Source organism: Strix uralensis, chromosome 1 (genome assembly GCF_047716275.1).
Source record: "Strix uralensis isolate ZFMK-TIS-50842 chromosome 1, bStrUra1, whole genome shotgun sequence".
NCBI lineage: Eukaryota > Metazoa > Chordata > Aves > Strigiformes > Strigidae > Strix > Strix uralensis.
This window is the reverse complement of record NC_133972.1, coordinates 82,599,000-82,624,131: the sequence shown is the minus strand read 5'-3', so window position 1 is coordinate 82,624,131 and position 25,132 is coordinate 82,599,000.

The window sequence follows — 25,132 nt, the reverse complement described above, 5'->3', positions numbered from 1 at the left end:
CGGTGTTATACCCAGATTATTTTTTTTTAAATTGCTAAATGCTTTTATGACCAATGCTGACTTCTGCGATGAGTAAATTGATAAGCACCAGCCTGCCTCCTGCCTCATAATTAAAGGATAGTAATTTGTGCCAGACAGGAGGGCTTCTTATACCAATAAGCATCTCTGGATATCACTTCTTACTTATTGCAGGGACTTTGGGGTGGGTGCAGTGTGTAACTTGGCTGGTATAAAGAGGTCTCATTAATCCTCTGTCCCTCCTGAACAAGTTGCATAGGGAGCAATGTGGGGGCCTATGTCAAATTCTACAGCCTGTTCTGAACGAGGTGTAAACACACCAAGGGTCACTCGCCAGGAGACCAGCTCACGCCCCACCCCTCGGTAACCAGCTGGGTGGGCTACCGAGTTAGCGTGAGCAGAACTAGCACCACCCACGGTTGACTAGGTGATAAGAACCCTGTGGGAGGGCAGCGGCTGCCCACCGAGCTCAGGGTGATCAGACAGTACTTGACTGTGAGTGCACTGAGACAGCTTGTAGGGCAGGGCTGAGCCTCTGCCACTGGACAAGGTACATTCGGTACAAGGTACGTCCCTGCAAGCAATTGACCAGTGCCAGAGAGAGGGGAGGGAAGGAACAGCACTGCAGGGACGTGAGAGTATAGTGTGTGGGAAACAGCACCCAGGGGTTGGTTCCCCCCTGGCCAGAGAGAAGATCATGGTCGCAACACGGCCAAGAGGCAGAGTGATGAGGAATGTGGGAACCCAGACAGAGGTCCTGCACAGACAGGTAGCTGTGCAGGTCTCTGCCTGCCGAGAGTGCCTGAGCCTGGCACTTGAATAGGAGGGAGTCAGACACACCGTTTGTGCGTGGTGTGATCAAGTAAATGATCTGCTCAGGCAGGTGGTTGAACTGAGGGAGGAGGTAGAAAGGTTGAGAACAATCAAAGAGTGTGAAAATGAGATTGACTGGTGGAGCCATACTCTGAGACAAAGGCAGTAGGTAGAGGCTCTACAAGAAATACATGACTCCCTCCCCTCCTCTAACCACGCAGAAGGAGGGGATGTGGGGTACATGGGGGAATGGAGTCAGATTGTTCCTCGGAAAGGCAAGTGAAAACCTTCTCGACCCACCTCACTTTCCCAGTTGTCATTATACAATAGGTATGAGGCTTTGGAACTAGACGGCCAGCCAAATGAAGATGGAAACGAGGACCCATCTAGTGAGTCATCCACAGCTTGTCCCTCAGCCCCAAGACTTGCGACTTCTTCAAGTAAGAAGAAAAGGAGGGTAATTGTAGTGGGTGACTCTGTTCTGAGGGGCCCATATGTCGACCAGACCCATACCTTAGAGAGGTCTACTGCCTCCCTGGGGCTCGGGTTAGAGATATTAAAAGGAAGGTCACTGCTCTGGTGCAGCCCTCTGATTACTACCCCTTGTTGGTTATCCAGGCAGGTAATGATGAGGTGGTAGAGAGAAGTCTTAAGTCACTCAAAAAGGACTTCAAGGCACTGGGGTGGTTAATTAAAGGCTCGGGAGCTCAGGTCGTGTTTTCATCAATCCCTCAAGTGGAAGAGAAAACCACTGAAAGAGGGTGGAAAACACATCTGATTAACACGTGGCTCAGAGACTGGTGCCACTATCAGAATTTTGAGTTCTTTGACCATGGCAAGGTTTATAAGGCACCTGGTCTGCTGGTGACAAATGAGACAGGTGGGATGCAGCTGTCCCACAGGGGGAAAAGAATTCTGGGGCAGGAGTTGGAAGGGCTTATTGACAGGGCTTTAAACTAGATATGAGGGGAGCCGGGGAGATAACAGGGCCTGTTAGGAACAAGCTCAAGGGAAGCGTGCCAAAGCTTGAAGGATGGTGGACTGGTGAGGGGTGTCCCTCTGCCACTTCATTTGGGAGAAGGGAAAGATGTTTAGGGACTGTGGAAGCACCTGAGAAGGGTCTGGTAGAGAATGGGGCCCACACTAACAAAAAGGTGTTGGATTCAGTAGCTCATCTCAAGTGCATCTATACCAATGCATGCAGTATGAGTAACAAATGGGGGGAGCTTGAGGCCGTGATGCAGCATGAGAACTATGACATAGTAGCCATAACAGAAACATGGTGGGATGCCTCACACGACTAGAGTGCTGCAATCGATGGCTACAAGCTCTTCAGGAGGGATAGACAGGGAAGGAGAGGTGGTGGAGTGGCCCTATATGTAAGAGAATGCTATGACAGCTCAGAAATCAAGTATAGTGATAATGGGGTTGAGAATGTTTGGATTAGGTTAAGGGCCAATAAAGCAGAACTTGCTGTGGGAGTCTGCTATAGACCCCCCAACCAAAGCAGTGAGGTGGATGAAGCTTTCTATAAACAGTTGGGAGAAATCTCGCGGTCACTTGCCATTGTTCTTGTGGGGGACTTTAACCTCCCAGGTATCTGCTGGGATCACAGCACAGCAGAGAGGGAACAATCCAGGAGTTTCCTGGAATGTATGGAGGATAACTTCCTCACACAGCTGGTGAGTGAGCCGACCAGGGAAGGTGCCCTCCTGGACCTGCTTCTTGTGAACAGGGAAAAGCTGGTGGGGGAAGTAAAGGCTGGAGGCTGTCTAGGGTGCAGTGATCATGAGATGATTGAATTTTCGACCCTTCGAGAAATGAAGAGAGGGGTTAGTAAAACTGCCACCTTAGACTTCCGGAGGGCTAACTTTGACCTGTTCAAAAGACTGATTAACAAAGTCCCTTGGGAGGCTGCCTTGAAGGATATGGGAGTCCAGGAAGGCTGGACATACTTCAAGAGCGAAGTCTTAAAGGCACAGGAGGAGGCTGTTCCCGTGTGCCGAAAAATAAGCAGGCGGGGAAGGAGACTGGCCTGGCTAAACAGGGACCTTTGGCTGGATCTCAAGAACAAAAGGAGAATCTATTGCCTTTGGAAGAGGGGCCAGGTCTCATGAAGACTATAAAGATGTAGTGAATTTATGCAGGGAGAGCATTAGGAGAGCCAAAGCACAGCTAGAGCTCAACTTGACTACAGCTGTTAAGGATAACAAAAAATGTTTCTATAAATTCGTTAACAGTAAAAGGAGGATTAGGGAAAATCTCCCTCCTTTACTGGATGCAGAGGGAAACATGGTAACTAAGGATGAGGAAAAGGCTGAGGTGCTCAACGCCTACTTTGCTTCAGTCTTTAGCAGTGGAACTGGTTGTTCCCTGGACACCCAGCCTCATGAGCTGGGAGATGGGGACGGGAAGCAGATTGAGGTCAGCACAGTTGAAGAGGAGATGGTCAGAGACCTGCTACACCACTTGGATGCACACAAGTCTATGGGACCGGATGGGTTACACCCAAGGGTGCTGAAAGAGTTGGCAGATGTGCTTGCCAAGCTGCTTTCGATGATTTACCTGAAATCATGGCTAACTGGGGAGGTCCCAATGGACTGGAGGGTGGCAAATGTGACACCCATCTACAAGAAAGGCAGAAAGGAGGATCCAGGAAACTATAGACCTGTCAGTCTGACCTCGGTGCCAGGGAAGGTCATGGAGCAGGTCATCTCGAGTGCCATTAAAAGTCATATAATGGACAACCAGGGGATCAGGCCTAGTCAGCATGGGTTTATGAAAGGCAGGTCCTGCTTTACAAACCTGATCTCCTTCTACGACAGGGCGACCTGCTTATTGGATGAGGGAAAGGCTGTGGATGTTGTTTACCTTGACTTTAGTAAGGCCTTTGACACCATTTCCCACAGCATTCTCCTGGCAAAACTGGCTGCTCGCAGCTTGGATGGGCACACGCTTTGCTGGGTAAAAAACTGGCTGGATGGCCGGGCCCAAAGAGTTGTGGTGAACGGAGTTAAATCCAGTTCGTGGCTGGTCACGAGTGGTGTCCCCCAGGGCTCGGTTTTAGGGCCACTCCTGTTTAACATCTTTATTGATGATCTAGACGAGGGGATCGAGTGCACCCTCAGTAAGTTTGCAGATGACACCAAGTTGGGTGGGAGTGTTGATCTGCTCGAGGGTAGGGAGGCTCTGCAGAGAGACCTGGACAGGCTGGAGCGATGGGCTAAGGCCAGCTGTAGGAGTTTCAATAAGGCCAAATGCTGGGTGCTGCACTTGGGCCACAACAACCCCCAGCAGCGCTACAGGCTTGGGGAGGAGTGGCTGGAGAGCTGCCAGTCAGAGAGGGACCTGGGGGTGTTGATTGACAGCCGGCTGAACATGAGCCAGCAGTGTGCCCAGGTGGCCAAGAAGGCCAATGGCATCCTGGCTTGTATCAGAAATAGTGTGGCCAGCAGGGACAGGGAAGTGATCTTACCCCTGTACTCGGCACTGGTGAGGCCGCACCTCGATTACTGTGTTCAGTTTTGGGCTCCTCACTACAAAAAGGACATTGAATTACTCGAGCGTGTCCAGAGAAGGGCAACGAAGCTGGTGAAGGGTCTGGAGCACATGTCGTACGAGGAGCGGCTGAGGGACCTGGGGTTGTTTAGTCTGGAGAAGAGGAGGCTGAGGGGAGACCTCATCGCCCTCTACAACTACCTGAAAGGAGGTTGCAGAGAACTGGGGATGAGTCTCTTTAACCAAGTGACAAGAGATAGGACAAAAGGTAATGGCCTCAAATTCTGCCAGGGAAGGTTTAGACTGAATATTAGGAAGCATTTTTTTTTACAGAACGGGTTGTTAGGCGCTGGAATGGGCTGCCCAGGGAGGTGGTGGAGTCCCCATCCCTGGAGGTGTTTAAGAGTAGGGTCGACATAGCGCTGAGGGATCTGGTGTAGTTGGGAACTGTCAGTGTTAGGTTAATGGTTCGACTGGATGATCTTCAAGGTCTTTTCCAACCTAGACAATTCTGTGATTCTGTGAAATTACCAGTTTAGAGATGTGTCAGTCACAACAAATTATGAGCTCAGATTAGGATTTCAAGATGTTAAATGGATTTGGTTTGGAGAATCAAGCTCCTCCAGTGACATCCACAGAGCTGAAGAGGGTGGACTAATCTGTACAGATTTGGGTCCAGACAGAGCTGGCAAGACTTGTACAAGATTGGCTTGAGAAGCACAGCAAAGCTTTGCTTCAAATCTTGGTGATAGTGGCAGTGGGAGTGAACCCATGGATATTAAAAAGCTTTGGATCAGGCTTCAGGTATGTACTGTAAATAGTTAGTCTCATTTAGTTCCAACTAGAGTATAACATGCCCAGACGACAGGCGTGCCTCTTTTGTGCTTAGGAATTGAAGGGTTTGGATTTTGAGATCTGGGTTTTCTTGGGTTTCTTAGGGGTGTAGAATTTGTTTTTTCTTTTTCGCTGTTGTTGTAGTTTTTTTTTACTTCCCAAACCTTACATTGCTGCACAAGGAAAAGCCAGGTGGGTAGACTCTCTAAACAGACGTGGGAGAAAAAGAAAGATTTTGTCTCTTGCTGCAGTCAAGGTACAGAGCCAAAGCAAGAGTGTTTGTGTATGTGTCTTTGGGGGAACCTGAGTCAGAAGAGAGAAGGTAAAGAGAGCAGCAAGAAAGAAAAGGAGAATTAAACTGACAGTCAGACTTAAGTTGCTTTTAGTCACTAACTTGTTGTTGATCTATTAAATAGCAATTTAAATAGTAACATAGAAGTATTTCAAGTCTGCTTTTCAACAAACTTTTTTTAAAGAGTGAGACAGTGCTGATGTGATTATGGTAATAAATTATTATGGGCTAAAGAAAAAGGGAAGAATTACATTGCATTTTGAATGCTGTAAAACTTACAGTAAGTCTGTGGTTTCAATACCAGTAAATAGCTCTTATTATATTACAGAATAATCATTCTTTGTTTGGAAACTGAAAGTAGAAATTAAAAAATATGGTTCATATATGAAAACATTTTTAAAAAATGTCTCATAAGGTCATATTATTGCAGTGAAACAGCTGAAACCAAAAAAAACTCAACAAGGACCCTATTTCAGAGTATGATGAGTGGTGTGATGGAGCAAGCTAGATGACTGTATATTGCACCAAAAGCAATGAAATATGAACCAGGAGATTTGAGATCCATTGCTCCATGTGGGCTACATCACTGCCATGACAGCAGGCCCTTGCTCATTGTAAGGCTTGGGGCATACAGAATGATCAGTCCCTTAAACTGTTACACATTGGTACTTAGGTCTACTAAGACTTAGCATAGTCATCTTTTTTCCTTGGCATCATGATGCTATTTATCATGCAGTCCAAGGTCTTATCTCCAGGCTGTGCTGACCTGTCTCTCACTTAAATAGTGCTGTTATATCAAATGGTAGTACAAGTGCCCAAAGGGATTGTCATCTCGAAAGTTCTCCTGAAATATCTTGTGCTTGAATACAGCAGTGATGGGCAACTCTGGGAGGATCTAGCTCGAGTGTTACAAAGAGAACTGGCTTTTCACAGTGGTCAGGTGTTGAGATCATTGTGAAAAAGGTGGCAGCATGTTTACTGAGCACTAGATCATTTTGAGGTCCTACTGAAATGGTGCTCAGTGCCTTAGAGATTGCTCAAGTGTTTGTATTAGGGAGGTATGCCTGTCTTGCAACCAGACTGACTGCTGTAATTATCCTTACCCTTGTATAATGCTGCTGCAACTGTAAATAACTGCCGTGGTACTCCTGGAGCCCCTGAGGCTTGGATGTGACACTTGCCCAACAAGAGCTTGGGTTTGATAAACCCTCAGGCCAGGTGCCAGCCCTTTCCTGGAAAGGTATAAGGAGAGATGTGTTGAGGACCTGGCCTGTGTGAGGAGGCAAAAGAGGGATTCAATCACTGCAGGGCACAGCTGAAGTGATGCTCAGCTCTCTCAGGATGGAAACCGTGCATGGGATTCAGCTCCATGTTAAAACACAAATTAAGGTTTCTGCATGTAGTTGTGTAAACGTGAGCTAATATCTAGACTCCTGTCATAGGTAGTGGAGAGGTGGTCAGTACAGTCAGTGGAGTATAGCAAAAGAACGGATTTATCTGAGATGGACACCTGCTTTCTATCTGAATAACTCCTGTGGCTCTGTTGACCGTATTCTTCATGTTAAAAACCCTTAATAAAGGTGTTAACCCACTCTGTGCGTCTGTACTACCTTAGTTCATTTGAAGTGCCTTGAATTTAAAAGGAATATATCACATCCTTAAAAAATAAATAAATAGACTGTCTGTTCCTCAGCTGTAGTAACTCATGCAGTAAGACTGAAAATGTGTATAGCTATGTTGATGAGGTACTGAGATCATTGCCATTGGAAAGAGACCTGTGTAAATCTATAGGTCTGTGGTGGAGTCTGCTGGAAGAAATAGTAGTGTGCTGGTTGTGGTAGAGGAAACTTCTTACTTGTGATGAACTGCATGACTTGTGCTTGACTGGAGTACTGGAAGGAGCTGGATTTATGTCCTTAGAAAAGAAGATAATTTGGTCTTGATAAAATTATGTGGCACATATGATTGCAGATCTCTGATAATATTTCCATTGTCATGGAAAGTAAGTGGAGACTTGATGCATTTCCTTCTAAAATGCCCATTGTTCTAACTACTATTTTTCTTTAGTGGATTTGTGTGTCCTCTAGAGTTATACTACAGAAAGGAAGCCTTTTATAAACAGTCATCTCTCTTTACCTTGATGAGTTCCCTGAAAATGTTGCAAATAGCTAAATAATGTTTTGTGTGTGCAAAGGATCAATCACTGTACAACAAGAGACAGATTGGTCCTTTTAATTGCCACTAAGTACAGCAGAATCTGAAAACCAACTAGATTTTTTTAAGCACTAGCAAAGGGTACATCCTTCCAAGAGCTCTCTTTGCTAACTTGAATGAGAAGCATTATTTTTAGTCAGTGAGGGTTTGGCAGAGTTGGATCTATAGCACATTACTAATTCTGCCAGTGAAATGCCAAGACTGTTCATTATGCTTATTTCTAAATCCTTTTAGAAACACTCTGAGAATTTGCTTTGAGATTTTCCATAGATAGGGAGATAACTACATTTGTAAGTAGCAAAGATGGTTTCCCATACACTCCAGAGAACTTCAGAGAGGAAAAAAGAATGTTACCTTTCCAATTACTTTCATCTTCAAATATGCAGGGATGAAAAAAGCAAAAGCATAGTATACATTGGGAGCAAACGAACAGGAGAAATGAATGTGGTGTGAAAAAATAAGGCAGTTAATATTCAGGAAGATCACTATGATTTGTTTATGTCTTATGTTTATGTCTTATGTGTGAGTTGCAATTGTAACGATGAGCCCTGTGTTAAGAAAAACTGAGAGGCCAAGGAATAGCCCAGACTGAAATAAACAATATATTGAGGCCTTTTCTCAATGGATAAAGGAGAATAACTCAATTGAATTTAATGTGGTTTTTTTTTCCCTTTAAGCTAAATTTGCACTTACTTTCCTATGGTGGTCCATCTTTTGATTAGTAACACAAAGTACTATGCATGCAATTGTCTCTCTCTTTGCTTAATATGTTATCTGGGTATATTGCAAGCTGAGACTCCATTAGTCTATTTTCTTGGCTGTCTTTCAGACTGAAAATGCTTCTTCAGTTTCCTTTCCTGACCCTTTAGGGGTGAGATTCTGGCTCCACCAAGGTCAATGAAAAAGTTCATGTTGACTAAACTGGAACTTGAATCCCCCTAAGAAAAGGGGGTGGGATAAGGAGCAGGGGAAGAGAGATATTTTCAACTAAACACTGCCAGGAAAATTTTTTCCTATGTGTACAAGTAATTTTAGGGAAGTTTGGATGTATAAAACACTAATTTTTACTTAAACAGCTCTGAATACTTTTGAAGGAGAGGAGTTGCAAGATGCTAATTATCTAATAATGGCTAAGCTACTGGCTAATCATCTTAAATGTAAGAAAATAGTTAAATTCTTTGCTGAATCAAGGCAATTATGTCTTTTTCATTGTACTACACATTTGGTTTTACCCAGATCAGTCTTTGGCAAATGCTTAAAATATTGCATTGACAGGTTTTCATTTGTATTTTAAAAATAATTGTTATTATTTGGTCTTCATTTCTAGTACACACCCTTGAGAGGTGGACACTGGAAGATGGGAGAGGGAAAGTGTTTTCCATGGAAAAAGTAGCAGAGTTGGGATATCAACAATAGAAAAGACATGCATAAGAGCAGTACTTTGATGGCTTTCATGTGTCACATTATTCTGTCATGATACTGCAACAAGGAGATGAATATAAAATGCTTCACTTGAACAGGGTGGCTGGGAGCAAGTTCTGTTAAAAATTATTTTTACCTGTTCTTCTGTAATACCAAAGTATCTGGATCACTTTGTCACTTCTATTTTTTTAATCACTTTTCCCCAAACTAAGGAACATAAATCATGTATTTGGCAACTCCCAGTAACAATCAACTGATTATTTTGACAGGTCTAGAAAAAGAAAAAATCTCTTGACAGCTATTGTTCCTCTAGTATTATTAGACTGAACAAGCCTGAACAAGAAGGTGCATGATTGGCCAAATTATTTTGAGAAGTGTAATGTAAAATAAATAGAAGTAACAGCAACCATCACTTAATGGTTGGCATTACAGCACTGTTAAGCATAATTATCATCCACCAAGGTTTGCACTGAGCTAGAAGGTGCATTGTTGTCATTAAAATAATTAAAGTATGTAGAAGAGTAAGGGAAAAAACAAAGTCTCTTATTGAAAGTGTATGGTGATAGTTTGACCAGGTGAATCTAAAAAAAGGATTTGTATAGCACATCTGAATTGAAATTACTGGATGTTGCCAATGTTTGGGGGTTTTCCTCCTTCTAACTTATTTTAAAGTATTACTATTTCATATCAATTATTTATTTAAAACCACCTTAGTTCTTAAGGTGCTGCAGATTCTTACATGCAGTCTTTGTGATGACTTTTTTCCCATTTAAAAACAAAAATCAGCAACATCTGTCTTTTCCTTTGCAGTAATCACAGTAATAACACAGAGAAGATGAAACTGCCTACTGGCTTGAAAACAGCTCAGTTGCTGAATAAGAATTTCCAAAAAAGTGAAAGTATTGTAAAGGTTCTGTTGTTGTGGTTTGGTATTTATTTATCTCCCTTGGAGAAACTTTAAAGTTACCATCCATCTCTTCATGGTTTTTAAAGAATAGATTCTTTCAACCCTCGGAAAAGTATTTTTCCTTGGTTTCTTCAGTGATTTGAAATCTAGGGCCCAAAACTTTTCTGTTCCCAGAGTACGGCACATCTAGCTTTTTAGGCTATAAGTCCAGTCCAATTGACTTAAAGAGAGACAGGGCTTTGTCTTTTTTTTTCTTTTTAACTTTCCATAACAGCTGAGATTCTTCTTAATGGAGCGTGAAGGACCTTTTCATGTTTATATAGAGCTTTCATCAACCTATGCAATTATTTCCCACACTAATCAATGTTATCTCTCCAAAATCTGCTTCTGAGGAAAAGGAGCTCTTGGTTGTGGGGCTTTGAGAGGGGGTGGGGGGGTGGGGGGGGGGTGGGGGTGTTTGTTTGTTTTTGAAGATACACAGATAAGTCTTTATTAATATTCTTGGGCTTAGTGGCTGTCTTGCTGTCCTGCACTGATTGGGTCTTATTTCTGATCTTTATAATTTTACTATCCATACCATCAGGAGGGAAAAGCTTGTCAATCTTCTCTGTTAATGTTTCATCGAAGTAGAACGCTTAACAAATGCAGACATAATGGAGTCCAAATGTACTAATTACACTATTTTTCATTCTGTTCCTTAATTTTTAATACTTCTGTGGCAAATCTGCTGCTGTGTCTATTCAAACAGTGATTTTCTTTAATCTAGGGGCATAGTGAACACAAATACATCATTAAAGACAATGGTACCTCTCAGAGTGATAAGGGACAGTATAGCTACTTCAGGGGGTTTTTTGCATTGTTCTTGTATAAATGCAAAATAATAGTACCTGCATCTCATTGTATTATATACATATATTATATACAACGAGACATCCCAAAGATGTGATTTGAACATTCACAAGAAAGGAATAAATTTAATAAAATCCATAGGTGTTAACTCTGATTTCACTGGGACAAGATAAGCATCAAATTATTTCAGTAAAATAGATGAGGAGCAGATGTTTTCACTTCCAAACTGTTTGATGTACTACCATCACATCGTATAGCTTTCTCTCTTTAGGAAAGTCTCATACTTGAGTTGTATATAGTTAATAAGAATTAAAATGATGGGTAAAATTAATCTTGCATTTGAGCCAAATAGTTGACTTCAGTGTACACGCAGGTAAACATGCAGTGACATTACTGCTCAGTAGTTGAGTGAAGGAGATGTGGAATTTAGATTCTTGTCTTAAGCTGTGAGTTTATAAAATGTCAAAATATACCTGACTGGCTCTTATTTATGCTAAGGCAGTTCTATTACAGTGGTTCAGGTTGGAATTTATTCTTCCCCAGCTCCTGACAGCTCTGACCCAGATTCTGAAACAGTGCTTTTCTTAACTGATCAGCTTCTAACAGTAGTGAAGGGTTCAAATGTCTTTTCCAAAGCTTGCATGTGGGATCTTCTTGACCCCAAATGTTTGTGTGGAAGGGCTGGGGAGCTAAGAGCTGCTCTGAGTGTGTGTGTGCACACGTGTGCATGCATGTGCAGCTCAATGAGTATAAATGCTGCAACAGACAGGTGTACCTCTAACCTGAATTTAGCTAACTCTAGCTAATCTAGTCATCAGAGAGAGGAAGAGAGTTTAATACTCTGTTGAGGTGTAAACTTCTTTCACATGCTCAGAATCTCAATTGCTCTGCTGGTCAGAAATGCCCGTCTTTAAAGATGCAGAAAACAAATCCCCTACTTACCCTCCATACCACCTCCTTTTATAAATCATATTTATGAAGTCTTCATACAGTGCATTCCACTTTTAAATGCTACAAGCTAATATCATACAATACTTAGCTAATTACTTTGAGTTGTCACTGCAGATCCATCCAGTGGTTAGAGACATGAGCTAACGCGTGGCAGGGCACTGCTGTAGTCCTTTTGCATTGTTCCCCTGTCACAGAGAAAGCCCTTTTACATCGTAAAGAAGCCTTAGTAAATGTATGAATCAAGGTCAGTGTTCCAGACTAGGAAGGATTCAAATGTTGCTGTATTTCCAAGAGTACCCACTTGTAATTAATTTTATTAACTGTTCAGTGTCACTAGGAGAAAAGAAAATGTACTTTAATACTTCTGTTTTTCAGTATTCCAGTCCAACATTTTCCATGTATTCAAGAAATCCCAGGGGATAAAATGATGGGCATTTGATATTAAAATCTATGATGTCCTATGAAAAAAAGTTTGCCATGAATCAACAGTGTAAAATCCACAACATTTTTGTTCTATTATAAACTGCTATTCAGACAGCCAGTCTGCGCACTTTTAATCCTGCTGTCATTAGTGATTGGATTTCACTCTGGCAGCTTTTTGGATAGAAACTGAAAACTTCTGACAAGCTCCATAAAGACATAATTTTTGGCAAAAGGGACTTTTTTGGCAATTAAAACATTTCACTCTGCAATTGCCATCAGGGGCCAACTAGGGCAGACCTAGTTCATTTTTCTGTCTGACTTTTTTTTTTTTTTTTGTAGCATTCAGAGAAAAAGATCAATTATTCTGGTAAATGTTCCTTATGTGTTTAAAAAGGCATATATTTCATTAGAAGAAGAGTGCTTTGTTGGAAATAACAATGGCTCTAGGGTAGATAAATTCATAACTGGTATAAACTCTAGTAGCTCCAGTGGGTGCCCTGTGGTGACTTAGCTACCTGTACCATAACAGTGATTCCCAAATTAGGAGGTATATTCCTGGTGGTTAAGAGTGAGGTCATGAGTTTGACTGAGAAAACCAACTTAATCCAGTGTTTACATATTTGGTTAAAACAGACAACATGCCAGCCTATAATACGGTTGCAATGGCCAAACTTACTGGTTCCCAGAATGTAGATAGTCTTCTTAGATGGACAAATTTTTTAACTTGACACCTCCTGCCCCCACCCTCTTTCTCTTGTATTCTGAGAGTCTGAGGAGCTTCTTATATTGTGTTTTGCACAGCGCCTGCTGCTGTGAGATCTCTGACAGGCTTGTTTGGGTGATTCAGGGACTAGGTCATTCTAATAAGAAATGCAAAATGTGGGGCAGTGTTGCCTCAGCTGTGCTGCAGGCTCAGTTTGCTCTGTTCTGTGAAAGTCCCTCTTGGCCAACATTTAACACTGTGGCTGGCACAGCAGAAATTGCTCTGAAGCCTGGTTCACACACATTTGCTCCATAGGAACAGCTGGACTCCTCTTTTGTGCTACTAATAAAAATTCTGCATGCTTAAATTGATCTTGCTCTCAGAAATGATTTAAATGCTCCATAATAAAGTGCCATTTGAAACTCATGGGGTTTTTAAATCTGCATTTATAGAGAGAGCGTGTGTAATAATGCACAGAATACCCAAAGGGAAATTTAGAGTGACATAGTTACAAGTACTTGTAGGGTCTTTCATGATTTATGATGTCAGTAAGACTCAGCTGTAATTATCCACATCTTCATAGCTTTCTATTTTTTTTATTTACTTTGTCATATATGAATTTTGTTACAAATAAAAATTAACAAGATTTGGCCACAGTCTAGAGGTTTGAACTTTAAAATAATAATAAAAAATAATAAATGCTTCACATAAAGATTAACATTCTGTCTCAATATTTAAGGTTGTTTCTCACCCCTTGAAATGGAGGGAGGGAGAGGAAAGAAGTGAGGCTTTGAAGGGAGACCATCCCCTTCAGCAGCAGTATTGCTTCCTTCTGGCTCCATCTCTAGCCATTCTTCATGTCATGTTTTTATATGCGGTACATACTCTGTAGTGAACTCTTTAATGTGCCATTCAGTAACCATATTTGAGGGCAACCATCTGGTTGAAAAATTGCTGCAAAGATAGTCCATGAACCCTGAAAGCAGTGTAGCACAAGTGCAATTATGGGGAGACACCCCAAAGTGTGAAAAATCTTCTGAGTTAGGATTGTTGGTCCTCTCTTGTGTAAGACAGCGGCGGAAAGCAGTTTTCAAGGTGGGGACTGTGGGACACTTTGGAAAGGAATATCCTCTGAAGGTGGAATGTGCATCTACTGATGGAGAGTTCAGGCACATAGCATCAGTGCACAAATCTGTCTCCTGCCATGCCATTGTAAGTGTAGCCTTTTGCCCTGAAGTACACTTATTTAGAATAAGCAGAGCTTCTCTTTTTTTTTTTTTTCTTTTCTTACAATGATTTTTAATTTCAATCTTTCTTGTTTCTTCTTCAACTATGCACATGGCATAGTTCTGTTAATGATATACGCTTATGGCCTCAATCAATAAAGCCCTTAAGTGGCTAAATGACTTGAAATAGCTTTCTTTGATCTCAGCTGTACTGAAGGATGTGCTTCTGTGCTTCGTTAAAATTGCACCCAAACCAGGCAGCAAGCTGAAGATTTTGGAGCAAGAGCGAAACCAAAACCGTACCAGGTCCAATCAAGTTTCTAAACCACATTCTGTGTTCAAAGCAAGATAGAGAAAACATTAGTCAAGGGGTAGTAGAGTAGAGTAGAGCACCTCCAAGGATACAAAACTACATATTCAGCCATAACTATGTTATGCCTTGTGCAAGAGCATATTACCTCTTGGAGCTCTAGAGCCATCTTAAATCACCTGAGAGGTCTGTGGCCAAGAATGAGAAAGAAAACATGGCAAAAACATTTTTCTATCTACCACTGCCTGTTCTTGTCATCCGCTCCTCTCCTCTTCCCCCAAGTGTCTTTCTTCTACTTAAAAGCCTTCTTTGTAGGCAGTTCAAACACAGATATTATCACAAGTGAAAAGGTTCCTTACCATCCCTGGTGCTGACTTCACTGTTTATTCCTTTTGTTCCACTTTCATGATCCAGCTTAATAAAAAACACAATAGATGAAATAACCATATTTAAAGTAGTTCTAGTTATTTTGGAGCTTCTTGAATATGATGGGTACTTGAATTTTCATTCAAGTTTTCTTTTAAAATAATTTTTTGGGACCTGAATTTTTTTTCTCCTAGAAGTTGTTCTACTGAGCTCTGTTAGAAGATTGGGTCAATGCAACAGTGTAATCCCAAGAGATGTATTGCTCACTTTGGTGGGATACAGTGTTGGAGACAAGGAAAATATAAATAATTTGAGGTTTGGAGGGTTTGGTGTGCTGGCCAACCAGAGAAAAATAAATAAATGGTCTCAGGCTGACCTAAAAATGAATGTGCATTTTTGGAATTGTTGGCAAAACAGAAAGTAGAAACTTGAGTTGTAATCTCTGTCCTACACAGTGGGCCGTGGTTACTCATCAGGGAATTGAAAGGAACGAAGTTCATATCACGTCTTTACCTGATTCAGAGCAGACATTCTTCCTTGAGAAATGTTATATGGAATTCCAGTCTGTCTTTCCTTGTCCTGTCTTCTTGAGGACACTCCACATTATATGAGGATTTAAATGACTGAATCATAAAAAGACAGAATGAAAAGACATATATTCTGGCTATGACTCTCACAATGGAGTGAGGGGGAGATACTGTTTTCATCCAAATTCTAGTGTGCACTATAGTAGGATCTATTTATCTGTCTCTACCTAGAAATTGTGTGTAGCCTATTCTGGTTTTGTGGCCTGTGCTGGAGTGCTCTTGGAATCCAGCTATGTTAGTTAAAGTATTTGAAAACTAGTAAAATAACATGTTAGCACTTCCAAAACCAGTTATTTTCTTCCTTATTTTTATCCATCTTCCAAGTACAACTAAGATTAAGTGGTTTTGATTAGAGAGATTTTGAACATAACCTTTTTCTTTTTATTTGTTTTTTTACTTCTCATCCGTCTGTCTGTCCCAAAGAAGAAACCTGCTTAACCATCCTGGAAACACTAAAAATCTGCTGTCTTATCATAAGTTTTCTAAGCAATGCAAAGTGAAGAAAGCTCCTCAGTGCTTCCTACCAGCTGTTGGTTTGTGAAGCATCCACTGAAGATGTAATACTATAAAGAAGATTGGTTTTCTTTCAAAATACCCCCAGGACTTCTACAGGAGTATCCACTCTATTGCTTTGCAGCTTCTACATCTCTTAGGTAGTAACTTAGCTAGAATTAGTATGAACTATAACTGAGAGGGCAATGGTAGTGCAATGCTGTGTGAGTTGTTCCTATCTATGTTGGAGGAATTGGTTTAAACTAGAACAAGAAGGTAAGTAATAGATGCTTTAAACTTGGTGGTAAAAGACAGACTCTCTCAGGTGCTTTGAATGCTGTACGTCATCCAGACTTCTCCTGAGACTGTTTAAAGTTATTATTTGCTGCCCTAAAATCCTCTAGAAACTATTACCTTATATGAAATGCAAAGCCACTAAATTCTTTCCTAATGACAGTCATTCAAAATGGATAGTTTAGAAGAGTTATAGCTAGACTTATGCCAGGGACTTTTTATAGTGAAACAAGAGCTAAGCAGTACCTTTCTTAAGTATACCTTTCAATCAGCGTAACAAAAACTGCCTCAGTCTAATGGGAGAGAGAATTACACAGGAGAAAGGTAATGATTTTCTTCTCTCTCTTTGCCTAAAGATATCTTATACTGACCATCCTGTGCTGAAGTAGAATAGGTTTGACACCAGCATGTGTTGGTTTTAGTAAGAAAGAGTGGCATCTGTAACCAAACTTGTGATTAACTGATCGTACAGATACTTGTGATTAACTGATCATACCCATGTCAATGATTGCACAAAGACACTATTGGTATTAAATATTTGGGCCACAACTGTTTTAATTTAGGATGTTAGTGTGTTTGGAAAGTGCTTTTTGTCTGTTCACTATTTTTTCACTAGTTTAATCCTTATGCTCAAATGTGTCCACAGGACTAGAAGTGTTTAGTTACTCAGCCAGGAATCAGAAACATGATTATGGGGCCGAAGTGAGGAATTGCACAGCAGAAATGGTGCATGGAAAAAGTAGTTCCCCTGTGAACAACTTACAAGCAAAAAAATTGTTGACTTGCACTACCTGAACACTTACAAGTAATTAATCCAGTCACAAACATCTGGACTAAGTTTTTTTATGTTGATGTAAATTTTATAACTATTTAAGGCACCGTCCCTTTATAGATTGATTCAGATTTATAAGGCTTTCCTCAATATCATACAGTTAATGGGAAATATGGATGTAGTAGGCGGGCAGTGAGGTGGCTTCTCTTCACCACGAAATGTTCTTAACCTGGGACCAGAGCAGGTGTCAGTGTCTCTCCTTTCTGTGACCCTAGATGGAAGAGCGTTCCCGTTCCATGAAGCTTGTGTCAGCAGAGAAACCAACCTCTGATGAATTTAATTTGGGTATATATGCCTGTTCCCTCTCCACAAAGTGCAAAAGAGTCCAGAAAGCCATACTGCCAGGCCATCCAAGATTTTGTCAGATGTCTTTGACTGGTTCATTTGCATAAAATGAAAGCTGAGGTACTTCTACAGCCAAACATAACACACACTGGCTAACAAGAATACCTATAACACAAGTTCAAAGTTTATTAGTGAACTTTTACTGAACAGCCTCTGGCACTTAGATTTGTTTTCCATTGGCAAGGGAGTGTGGAAGCAGCTGCCAGGCACAACTTTCACAAACCTGCATATTTTCAGGATGTTTAGCAAATAATCTCTGCATCTGGCCAGGTCCTTCCTGAGAAGCTTTGAAGCCTGAGCCTAAAACAGGCACAAGACTGGAGAGGTGAAGGCTACAAAAGTAGAGTACACCCCCTGCACACCTCAGAAGATGTGAAGGTCAGCTATTTCACTCTAAAATGAGTATAAGGTGCTTCCTGTGTGTAGAGTTTGACAACATGTCTCTCATTGCATTTCATGCGGTTTCCCTTAGTACTTCAAACATACAAAAATGGTTTATAACAGAGTTAAATTGTTTAGTCTCTCTCACTTGTACGCCGATGCAGTTGTAAGCTATCAACTAGCCCAATATCACACATGGCCTCCAATAGTCACACGTATTTGCATGAAATCTAGTCACAGCAGCTCTACAGTTTTCAGAAGGTCCTGAAATACCTATGAATTACTGTAGGACAAGGACATGAACTAATAGGAGAGGGTATCTGGACAGCACCTCATCAATATATGTCTCTGTCTAGAATTGAGGGACAGTGCTTCACAAGCCCTCTAACTCCACAGTTGGGTGTTGAAGAGACTTCATTCTCATGAGCGGTGCTGACATAATTAGTCTTCAGTGTTGGCTGATGAAATTCCACCTCCTGATCTATGTGTTGAAATGTATGTATTGGGCTTCACTCTGCCTTTTCTGAGAATATCCATCTAGCCACAGCACTGCTTTCCAAAATGCTGTAGTATCACCATGGGAGCCACAGGGGAAGGACTGATTCAGTGCAGCGAGGTGATTAACCTTTTCCAGTATCTTAAATTTCTCTCAAGGCTGACTTCCTTCCTTTATTAGTTGTACTATGGCCTGTTGGGTTGCACGGAGCAGCTTGGCAGGATGACTATACCCAGGCTTAGTTGACAATGTCTTGGTGGAACTAGCACCTGTGGAAAGGAATAGGCTTAGACCCTCTGCTGTTTGGGAGCGGCTCTTGTAACACCATCAGCGTGAGGAGCCCAGTTGCAGCTGCCTCGCCTGCTTCATCCTGCACTTCTGGAAAAACTGGAAGGGGCATGCCCCAAGTGAGGGGACGTCACTGTTATCCCATCACAACCCCTTCAGAAGAGTGCAGATAACCTGGTCACTTGTCCTCTTGAAAGGAAAGGAAGGTCACCCACCCATACTAAAATCCACTGTGGCTCCCGCTCATAATAATGAATTACTGTGTTCTGTGCCTCCCATCTCCTCTTATATCTACTACATTTGAATGATGGAGCAATTTTTAAATGGCCATTCCAGATCTTTGCCATGAAGAGCAATTCCCAAATCTTTACCATTTAAAAGCCCAGAGTAAGACATGTGACTTCTTTGTTTTGTATCCTCCATTAATAGCACATTGATTCACTTTAGCATTTCAGACATCTTACAGAGGAAGGCTCAATATTTTCTGTTAAGAGTTGAAGGAAACAGTAAGCTATTTATTTCCATCTCTGAGCTCTGCAAAAGCCAGTGTTGTGAAGAACGGGTGTGTGCATGACTGCAACACCAGCTAGAGAAGGCTGTATACCACACCAGAGCAGCACTCTGTTACTGACCTCCAGCCAGACTACAGGGCAGAGCTAGTATCTTTTATTAGGCCAGATGTTTTTATTTTATGTGCTTAAAATAAGGCATTACCTCTCTCTATTGGCCCTGTCTCACCTCACCTTTGATCCTTAGACTGCTATGTTTAAAAAAAAATTACTAAAACCTCTTTCTTTTCTTCCCTCCATCACAATCTTTAAAAGCACAGGAGGTGATAAGAAACATAAGGAAGTATTGCCAGATAGACATACTGGCAGTATGTCTGAGCTTCCTCTACCCAGATGTGTCATCCAGCCTCATCTGCAGCAGCCTTTGCTTTTCCAGTCAGAATTCGGTCCAAAATATGTTGCAGATGATGATAAATTGTGGAGGGATTTTGCAATATGGGCCATTACTCACTGGACAATAGATTTAGAGACTACTGAGCTCATTTATAGGTCTAACAAAACAGTAAGACATATTATCTCCACCAAATTATGTACTGTCTTCCAATAAATGCAGCCCAGTGATCCCTGGTAAGGTAATTGCAAGCAACAAAGAATACGCCAGCACAAAGCACTGATTCTGCATGTCATGGTAATATAATTTATTGGCCCACGGGATTCAGAATTACTCTATTTCTCTTCCCCGAGACAGACAGCTATGAAAAGGAGGATGGTCTTGTGGTTAAGGATTTGGATGCTGAAGATACAGTCTCAGTTGCCAGCCCTCTCTCAGGCTTCCTGTGTGGCCTCAAACAAGCCATTAATGCCTTTGTGTTTTTCTTCTCTGTCAGTAAGATGATGATTATACTAGCAGGAGAGATCTGACATGGACTGAACCCAGTTTTTTTTTTTTCCCTCTCAAATCTGTAGTTTCCTTATAGCTTGATATTCTTTAGTTTTACACCAATTGCTGGCTGACAAAGATGCCTAATCCATTCAGTATTTACAGAATAAAGATGGCATTTTGTCTGGGGAGTCTTTTTTGAATTTCTAAGGAACGCAGATAACCCAAATACCCTCTGAATTCAATGGTTAGTACTGTGTGCCGAATCACCCTCCAACAGAGCCAAATATCCATCTTGCCTTCTCGAAGCATGCACCTCTCCTTCCAGTGACTGCAGCGGGAGATGAGGATGACAGGTCTCCAAAACTTGATGGGACAAAGGCAGACAACTGGCTTATGGCCGTGGTGGACCTGCCAGGGCTGGAGGCAGGCTCCCCTCTCTGAGCGCTGCTGTCAAGTTCGAGATGTTTCGAGGAAACGCTTTGTGCTCAGCAGATTTTTCTGTGACACTTTGCAACCATCTGTCTATATAGAAGCACTCCAAGTGAAAAGAAAAACAGCATAAGAAGCCTGTTAAACAATCTGCTGAAAAACTCCTGTCTTGCTCTGTTTTTCTAATCACCACAGTCTGTGGGATTTTCAGAGGTTTTGAATAGAACATACACCCAGCTTCCTAATAATAATTATCCTTTTCATTGTGACATAAACTATAGTTTATTCTCTGTGCAGTATGTGATCTAGTCCCAAACTCCAATTTTTCATACTCTACATGAGGAAAATTGCAAACCAGATCGGCATCTGAACTTTTTTTAGCCCCCAATTTGAGGAGCTGAACCAAGCTCTCCATCTGAAGACCCATGAACTCTGACAAACTCTGGGTCTGAGTCCAAGCTTTGTATTATCTCTCTGGTATCAATCAAATCAACCACAGGAACAGCTTCAAACATAATCCCTCTCTTCCCATGCCCCTTCTTCATTCCTGCAATGTCAAGCCAGTGTTGAGGATATTTTGACATGCTGCCAGCTGTAAGACCATAAAGAATGGTTAACCCAGCCTGGCTTGTGACCTCTTAACAGCAGACAACACTAGTGACAGAAGAGATGTGCAAGCAGTAGAGGTGGTGGGGTACACATTATGGTTTCCCTACCTCCTCCAAGCCTTTCCAGTAATCCCTCAGAGAGTAATTGCTTTAAAAAGCTTTTCTATAACATGAAGATCATGAAGAGGGGCAGAATTTCTCAGACACAGCTGCTGTCTCCTTGCTCCTGTACATGCACACATATCTACTTAAATACCTGTTAACTGCACTAAGATGCTGAAATTCTAAGTTATTCCATGGAATGAGTTGAAAGCCTTTCCTGGAGATCAAAGATGGATTTTTTTTTTTTTTTAGGTCTTTTTCTATTTCTTTTTCTTTCCCTTCTTTTTTTCCACATAGCAGGGTGCCATCAGCTGGGTCTCCCTGTTGGCAACAATATGATAGATGGCAATGCATCTTGTGTTTGCAGTGAAGGCTGCTTTGGCTTACGTCTGTCCGGCTAGCAAAACAGAGGGAACTGCCAAAAAAAACAGTCCGAGGTATGAAAGTTAACAGTTAGCAATAACTGCGGTGTGAAACATTCCCATGAAATCCAGACATCAAGGATGCTGCTTGGAATAGCTTGAATGTCCTGCATTCTTTTCCAGTGAAAACAGAGTAATACACCAGCAGCGTGGGAGACAGCAGCCAAGGAAGAACACACAAGCCCCAGAGAACAGGCCATCAATTTTCTTGCTGTGGCTGGCTGAAGGAAACTGAAATGTATATTGCAGTGGCTTCTGACGCCAGCCACTGCTATGCGCGCTGCACTTCAAACTCAAAGTACGTTACTCTAAAAACTAAACAAAAAAATCCCTAAGCTATTAATAGATTTGTATAAAGAAATCCCATGTAGTTTTTAATCATATACATATGGGACAGAGAAACCAAGCATAAAATGTCAGTGTGGCTATTACATGGGTCACTGGAACAGGTTTATGTTAGCTAATATGCTGAAATAGTAGATTAGGAAGAGGATAGTTTATAGCCTTTAGTTCATTTGTTGACAGGAAGAATCAGGAGCAGATTTGTTTTATGCCTGATCCCATCACAGAACAACTAGGAACAGAGCAGTGCTTAAAATCTAGGCAACTGGAATCGGATAATGACTAGACTGCATATACATTTTTTGTGCACAAACATTTTTTGTGAAGGGCAAGAGCTAATTAAATCACAGAAATTAGCAGAGCAGAGCAAAACACTCCTGTGTGAACCTCTGAAGTGACTCAGCGAAGAACTATTACTTGGCATCCTGTTGCAGAGCTGGTAAATACCCCAACCCCTCATGTGATGCAGCACTCAGGAGGAAAAGATCTTCCTGAGACTTGTAGGAAACAAGTTTATTCTTAGAAGAAAGAAGTGTGCTAGCCTATGTGGTGATATTGATGTTCCAGCAGGCCACTAAAAATAGCGAGGACTTTCCAAAGTGCAGCCACACTAGCACATCTGCAAACCTCCTTAAATCATCCCATTGATCTGTATTGTAATTCCTGGCTCAAAGATAACTCTTTTCTCTTGCCTGCTCTTCCTTCTGTGTTTATTCTAGCTTTACGGGCAATTCTTTTGTGAGAAACAGCATCTTTGAAAACTCAAACCGTATATATTCACCAGGCCTTCTTAATGTTTAATCAGAACATCATGAAAATCAGATCAGTTGAGAAGACCTAGGTGACTTGTGACATAAATGTATACTTGAATCCTAAAAATATTGCAAAAACCTGTCAATAATTAGTCTCGTTTATCTTGTCTGGAACCAGGCCAAAACTCAAGTTGAAATTCTCTATGCAGTCATAAAGGAGCAGCCTGCAGTTCTCAAAGTCTGGCTCAATCCAAGGCAGAATAGATGGGCAGTGCTTTGACTTCTACCTGGATTACAGCACTGTAACAACTTCCCTCCACCCTCACATATATTTCTGTTTTCTGATAAATTCTGCGTGCTTTTTTGGCCATGGTGGCATCTCTGTGAGCTGTGTGGACCATTGCTTCAGGGAAAGCACCTGCAACATGGCTTCTTGGTCCAGGCCAAGGAGGCATCAGTGAGCAACCTCCTTCATCTAGCTCGAGAAGAACAGCAGATTTTTCCTCTTGTTGGGGGAGATCTGACCAACACTAAGACAGATCTGAGCTGTCAGTTTTTGCCTGGCATGTAGTCAAATTGTCAACAAATACAAAGGAAGGGCAATCCTGGAGAATATGGATGCTGCTGGGGAACAAACCCTGGAGTGGGACAGGTATGATACCTGCCTTGGATCTGTATCTAGCCATATGCAAATCTTTTTTTCTTCACTCCACCACAAGTTTTACATTTACTATTTTGATTTATTTTCAAGCAGCAGAAAGCTTTTCAGATCCATCTGTCAGGCTGGGGCAGCACATCTCATATCACATAATCTGCCAGCACCAATGAAAGTAGAACAGGATATAAACAATGAACCTACGTTTGAATGCAAATAATGTTACAAATGGGTGTTAAGACGTGGCATCCTAGTCCCTATCTTTCATGAAGAATGATGTCTACTGTGTTATTTTCCTCTTTTTTTTCTTTTTCTTGGAAACCATATTTTCTCAGTACTGGCAGGAGAAGAAAGTTTACATCTAGTTTTCATAGATTCATTTGAAATAGGATAAATATTAATTAGTTACAAATGTTTTATTTCTTTTATGATGTGATTACTTTTCACCTCCATCCTCAAAAAAACTTTAATCTATTTCACCACACCTCTATTTTGCATATTGTCTTCAGGCCAGACTCTTTCTTCCCATATTGCATCCTAATGGACCATTTAGCTTGGTACATGACTTCCCCATATCGTCACAGGCACTAGTGTAATACAGTCTCAGATCAGTGTATCCAGCTTTTCAACTTCACTAGGGAGATAATGTCCACTCTTTCATCCCTCATTTCTTTAATTAAGAGATTGTGGCAATTCTGCCTCCCTCTTTCTTTTGCGTGTTCTTATCCCTCATACTGTTCATGTCTTGGTACTTTTTCTCTGCAGAACAGCAAACATTTTTTAATGACAGGCTGAGGATGGTGGCATATTCCTGAGAAATTCTGAGATCAGGCATTTTGTTAGACAAATGGGGAGGAAGGGGGAAAGGGTGTTTTAATTTTATTTATATAGCATTCTTCTCCTTGTTCCTATTTTGTGTGTCTCAAACCATACTTGAAATGGCCCAAATGAGGGAAAAATTATTTTTGATGTCCCCACATTTCAGAAATAAAGTCTTCTTCTCTGGAAGGAGTTGAGCTGGTTCTCCAAATGATTACTTTAATGTTTCTGCCACTTCTGCAGCAAATTTTCAGTATCCACCTTGAAAACCGACCTCTTGTCTTGTTCCATAATGACATTTAAATTGAACAAAGACCCAAAAGGTAACTCAGTAGGAGCCCTCCCATCATTATTAAAGGCAGAGATTACATAAACAAATAATTAGGCCATTTTGTCTGCAAAGCCTGAGAGATGTGCAACCACATAAAGACTGTCCTTCCTTGAACAGTGTTGTGTGATTCTGGAGTCATTGGTAGCCACAGGGACAGGATCTATTTTCAGTAGTTCAGAACTGGTGATCTCTCCCAAGTGGTTTTGAACCCGCTGAGTGGATTAGGGAGTTTATGCAACTACACAGCTCCAAAGTGTGGCTGAGATCTCCAGCAACAGGAGGCTGAGCAGGATGCTCAATGGCATCTCAAACGGCAGACATTTGGGCAGCTGAGGTGAGCCCAGGGTATTTCACTTAATCAGAACCAGTGAAAATAGGAAACTACATAGCAGTTTTGAGGGAAGAAAGATAACTACCTTTCTCTGCTCTTTCTAGGCAGACAAGACTTACTCAGATCAACTGAAAGAATAATTCTACAGAGGAAATGAGAATTAGGAGGTGTCATTTCAGCATTTGTGACTGCTTTTTCTAAGGAAGGGTAATGGAAGGACAACAGTCAAGGTCATGTATGCTTACTGATTCTAAATTGAGGTGATACTACCTCCTAATACCTTGTTGCAAGCATTTTCAGTGATTACAGAAACTTCTCACAAGACAGATTGTTTTATATTATTCCTTTTTTGCAGGATTCTCTTATCTTAACCAACATAATTAAAGTGATAGTTTTAACTCAGGACCT